The sequence below is a fragment of the Pinus tabuliformis genome, chromosome 8 (assembly GCF_031772625.1).
Source record: "Pinus tabuliformis cultivar Carrire ecotype Pingquan chromosome 8, CPIR1, whole genome shotgun sequence".
Lineage (NCBI taxonomy): Eukaryota > Viridiplantae > Streptophyta > Pinopsida > Pinales > Pinaceae > Pinus > Pinus tabuliformis.
The window spans coordinates 261,866,205-261,872,294 of NC_142294.1; the positions used below are offsets into that span (position 1 = coordinate 261,866,205).

The following is a 6,090-nucleotide window of genomic DNA, read 5'->3' on the forward strand; positions in this document are numbered from 1 at the left end:
AAAAAAAAAAAAACTTATTTTTCAAATTATTAATTCACTTAATAAATAAATTTAAATTATTTTAAAATTATTAATTAAGAAACGTAAATAACAAAAAGATTTTAAAAAATAAAATTCTGAATTAAGAACTATATTTAGTTTATTTTGAAAATAATGCCGTAGGAAAGATCTGATATTACAAATTAAAATTAAATTACTCAAAGTGCGAATATTTAAATCAAAAGTGATCACTAGATTCCCAAAATCCAAAAGTGATCATAAGATTCCCAGATATCAACAACGAATTACCGAAATGTCAAAAAGGGATTTCCACAATGTCCAAAAGTGTAAACATTCTATGAAAGTGTGAATATCAAAACTAAATTGTGCATACCAAATTTGAAAAAGTATAATATTGGATTCTAACAAAGGTCGTATTATTTTTCGATACTATTAATGTTAATATACATTTATTATGATATTGACGATTAAATCAAAATACGAATATATTAGATATCATTATAGGTATTCTTTTTGGTATAATATATAATTTTTAATTTTCATATTGAGTGAGAGTGATATATTACGGTTGAGGTTGGAATGGGTAAAATATTATATAAAATATTTTTATTTTTATAATACAAGAGTAAAGGTATTTTTTACTATTTATTTTTATTTTTACTGTTATTATTACTTTTATATTTTAAAAGTAGGGTTATAGGGAGGTATTATGTCAAACTTGTTTACTCTCGTAATATGGGGGTGTGCGATGTAGATATGGACATAATGTAAAACATATTGTATCTCTCTCTATTTTTACTCTCACTTTCATATTATGAAGATGAGGTGTTTTGCATTATATCTCCCCACCCCTCACCCTCGTATAACATGTTTAATACCTTTGTGGCCCATAAAAGTTTCAATGGGACCATTAAGAATATGGGCCTGTAGAAAACGTGTGCATGTTCTTGGTTGTTGAGGCGTGATAAAGCCCTAGTTACTAATGAAGCCGCCAACTCAACATAGCTCAAGAATGTTCATGTCTTCTTAAAATATGCATGCATTCTTAAGAACACACATGTTTGTAGAGATGCATGCATCCTTAAGAATATGCACATATTCTTGGTGTAACCACTATTTTATTGTTTTTAGGTTTGGTTGGGAAAATTTCTTAATTCTTAATTTAAATCAAATAAGTCACAACCATCACAACCATAACCGTATCATCTACATCTTTTGTGGACTCTATATAATTATTTTAATGGTATATATATATATATATATATATATAATTTAATTTAAAATTCATAAAAATATTTAAATAACACTTAAAACACCATAACCATATTTAATTTTAGAGAAATTGATGAGAAATAAGATACCATTAAACTTAATCACAATTCAAACCCAAAATAAAAAAAAATAAAAAATTACAAACTAAAATTTTAATTTAAAAAAAAAATTAATTTAAACTTTAAAATATTATAAAATAAATAATAAAATTTAACAAATTTTAATTGAAAAGTATTAAAAGAATTTCAGAAAAAGAAAACAAAAACTAAAAGGGCTATGTATGGGGATGGCAATGTGAGGGAGGACAATGTGAGGCATTACCCCAATCACCTTTTTGCCTGGCAGGCAAGTAGCAACCGGGGAACAACGCTATACACCACCACCGGAGATTTTATGTTTGTTTGTTGTTCTTATTATTTTTTAAATTGTTGTTTTCTTTATTTATTTATTTATTTTAATATATAGATTTTCTAGACAAAAATATTTTCGAGATGTACTATCCCAATCTTCTCATATGTAAACTATATAAAATAAATAAATAAATAATACTATTTTTTTTATATAATTTTTTTAATTATTCTTTCATAAATATTTTTTTCCAATTTATCATTTTTGAAGTCTTTTTTGGTAATCGATTTAATTTTTGTTTTTTAATAACATTTTGTTGATTTCCTTTTATTTTTTTGGTTTGGAAAATATGTTTTTGTAGATTTAATTTATTTATTTTTTAAGTTCAACAACCTATTGGATATATATTTTGAGTATATTGGTTTCCCACGTGCTTTCCTCGTAGACTCTGTGTGTATATGTTGATTACTTCATTGTAACTAGCATTACCCTCGACTCAGCCATCACTTCAAAAATGAAAGTAACTCACTTCGGAGATCAGAGTCTTTGGCATATTGTCGTTTTCGGAGGCGAGAGGCTTTATAGGGCGGGATTTTCTGTGGGCGTTTTACTTATCGACTATCATCTCTTTCTTTACCTAGCCGCTCTTTACCTAACCAATATCCGCTACATCTCTGTGTTCCGGAAGAAAACGCATACTGAGCAGTATCTGCATGCCGATTCCCATCATTTCCCTGCTCAGAAGATAGGTGTCCTTAAAACCCTCGCTACTCGAGCCCTCAGGATTTCTGATAATGAGAGCTTTGATAAGGAGAGATCCCATCTCCTTGATGTCTTTGTGGAGAATGGATATAGTAGACGCCTAGGTCAGAAGGCTTTCCTTAAAGCATCTAGGAATGCAGCTATTAAAAAAGAACCTACGGAACGCCGAATAGGGGTCCACCTTCCCTATTTCCAAGGAACCACGGACAAGATTGCTCGAATCCTTAAGAGGTATGATATTCCCTCTTCTTTTAGACCCCTCAACACGATTCGTAATTCCCTCCGACCTGTGAAAGATCCCGTTGACCCCAAGGACATGAAGGGTGTTTACTTGATCCCTTGTTCTTGTGGGACCCCCTACATCGGGGAAATGGGGCGCTCCATCCATCAGAGGATCAGCGAACATGCAGCTGACCTAAGACATGGGAGAAGCAAGTCTTCAGCGTTAGCAAAGCATGCAATGAAGACCAAGCATCATGTTTGTATTGAGGAGGCTAAGGTGGTTGCCAAGGTTGCCCAGTTCCATCATCGTAAACTCAGGGAAGCTATTGAGATTGAAAGAAGACCTAACAATCTCAATAGAGATGACGGCTGGAAGATCAGTAGGTGTTGGATCCCTGCCCTTTCATCTTAGTTCGCCCCCCCCCCTTCATCTTTTTCTCTTTCATCGTTCCCCTGGAGCCTTCCTGTCTCCTTTGGTTTATCCTTCTTGCTCTGGACTCTTTCCGGTCCTTCTCCTTCTGAGTTGTATCGTTCCTTTCCCGCCTTTGCCGAGTTGATATTGGTTTTCATATTCTTATCAGTTTTTTATTGACTCATTATTATTTTTATTTTTATCTATTTTATATGATCTTTATGTATATTTTTTATCTATTAACAAATATATTAATAATATCAGTATTATTTAGTCGTCCCCCTTTTTTTTTTGGGTACTTATATTATTAACATATTTACTTAGTTTTATTATTAGTATTTTTATATATATAAGTTATTTATTTTATTTATATATTACTATTATTATTATTATTATTTTTTATTTTTATTTTATTTTTATTTTTTTTATCTATTAACGTATACATATTATTATTATTATTTATTTATTTATTTATTTTTTTGTCCGTAAGTAGCCTTTATATATTGTTATTATTTCATATAGTTATTAACGAATATATATTTTACTATTTCTTTCATGACTAATTTATATTATTTTATATCTTAATTTATTTAATTATATTATTATTGTTATTTCTAGCTAATTTTTCGTAACTAACTTTTATATAGGGTTATTTTACAATTTATATTTTAGCGAATATATATTATTTTCATTTTTATTTTTATTTTTGTTTTTATTATTTTAATCTATTTATCACTAACGAATATTTATTTAATTGCTTATTTTTATTTTTATTTATTTTACTATCCTCTTACTTTTACCTTAGGTATAAAATATTAGGTCTCCATTATAACTATTTCCCATTTAATAATAATTTTTAATTATTAAATTAATAATGTAACCCTCTAAATAATCCATTTGACTTTTGGCTGTCCCTTGGTCAAATCTAGCCGTTGATCTAGATAGCTCTTGGAGGCCCTGCTCAGACTATTTAACTTGCAAAGCTGGATCTGTTTCTTCAACTTGTCCTGACGATGAACCACACTTGCTGGCTCGAAACGCGTCAACAAAGATCTCTCTTTATGTGATTTACGCCGAAGCTCTTCTTACAACTATTATGGATCACCGAAGTCTCAATTTAACAAATAATATCTAAGAATCGATAATTCCTGCTTTTCTATGCTCTGTCCCTGCAACAATTTCCTAGGTTTTTGTTATACTTTTCCAATCATAGTCCCCAACTGAATCACCAGAGAGTAAATGGTTTGCGAGGCCACTGTGCCTGGTTCAGCTTCGAGGTTCGATACGATTGGAGTTCCTTTCCAGCAAAATGCAGATTATGGATTCCTTCTCTGTTCATGGGAGGAGATTGTTGGAAGAAAGGACGATGTTGCAGTCATCCGCTCCCATCAGCGCGCCAGTGGAGGGTCAAGAGGGATTAAGGGACATTCCTTATGTAGTTACCACGAATTACGTTCTAATCTTACCTATCATAGTTTCGGCCTTGTTCTGCTCCTTCCTATGCGCCTTGGTGGTGAGTGCCCTCATCCGCTGCAGACTGCTCTGTAGGCAATGGCGAGTGGTGTCCGAACCATCACTCCATGAGGATGTCGAAGGAACTCAGACTGACATCAAGAAAATAGATGTTAAAGCATTGCCGGTAACGAGGTACTACATGGACTTGCCCTTCGCAGGCAAGGATTGTCCTATTTGCTTGACAGAATTCACGGACGGAGAAAAGGTGAGGATATTACCAGAATGTTCTCACATTTTCCATGTGGATTGCATAGACAGATGGCTGCTTTCAAATCCCTCTTGTCCTTCATGTCGACACTCTGTTTGCATCTTGTTGAAGAAACCATCAGCCATCGCTCGGCCAGCAGCCGAGCCCGCCGACAGGCCCCAGATGCAACTTAATGAGGGGAATGAGAGTATTGAAGCGAATCATGTTGTTCAGTCTTTCCATATTTTGGAAGGTGGGTCGACATTGGTAGTTTTTTAACATCTGGATTCCATTGAATGAAGCCAAATGGAAACAGGTGATGCGGTTGCAGATACCAGAAGACCGTTATTGGAAATATTACAGGGGTTTCTGAGGGGCCATTAAGCGATTGGATGTAGTATTGAAACTAAATAAAGCTGTAGGCACAACAATGTTCTATGTGATTGGAGAAGATCGAGGCATAGTCTATGTAAATGTAAAATTGTTGTTAATGACAAGCCTGATGAGCTTAAACTATGTAACATTTCAGATGAATTTCAAAATTATCTGTCCAAACCATTATTTTTTCAATTTGGGTGAATTTAGGGAGTGAATGTTTGAACACTCCGCATCGAAGAGGAGAAATAATTAAAATGAATGAATCAAGCTATCATGATGGTTCCGCACGTTAACTTATGAATGGTGACCAGATGTGCTAATTGGCTATTTAAGATTCCAACTTCCACTCATAGTAGTAATACCAGTTTTCCGGCAAGCAAACGAATGTAACCGTTATTGAAACTCTAATACAAGGAAACAACTATATTTGACTGGCAGATTGCTTGTTAGATTTTCCCCATAAATATAGTTAAAAAATTTGCAGAATAATCAAAATCCTTTGTTGAAATTGTGAAGAAAAAAGTTGTCCGGCAAGCAAACGAATGTAACCGTTATTGAAACTCTAATACACGGAAAGAGGGATGCAATTTGACTGGCAGATTGCTTGTTAGATTTTCCCCATAAATATAGTTAAAAAATTTGCAGAATAATCCAAGTCCTTTGTTGAAATTGTTAGAAACTGCTATTAGAAACAGCAAAAGGCTCATTGCTTTTTAACGTTAAAGCAGTTTCTAATCTTAATGTGACCCGATCTAATCTTAAAGCATTTAGATTTTATCCTAAAGCAGTTTCTAATCTAAAGCATTAGATCTTAAGCGTTGAATTGGTATATGATGGACGTACCAGATTAGAGTTAAATAATATATAAAGGATTAGGTCCTCTCTCTCCCACACACAAGAGTTGCATTCTTCTCCATCAAGAAGCACATAAAGAAAGTGAGGGCAAGAGGAGAGAAACCGAATTCTGAAGAAGAGGAACAGTCAGGAGTCAGAT

The 6,090-nt window shown here is 33.0% G+C and overlaps 1 pseudogene; it reads left to right on the forward strand.

Moving 5' to 3' along the window:
- The first annotated feature begins 4,325 nt into the window (after window positions 1–4,325).
- On the forward strand, window positions 4,326–5,102 carry LOC149235150 (RING-H2 finger protein ATL79-like; annotated as a pseudogene).
- The last annotated feature ends 988 nt before the right edge of the window (window positions 5,103–6,090 follow it).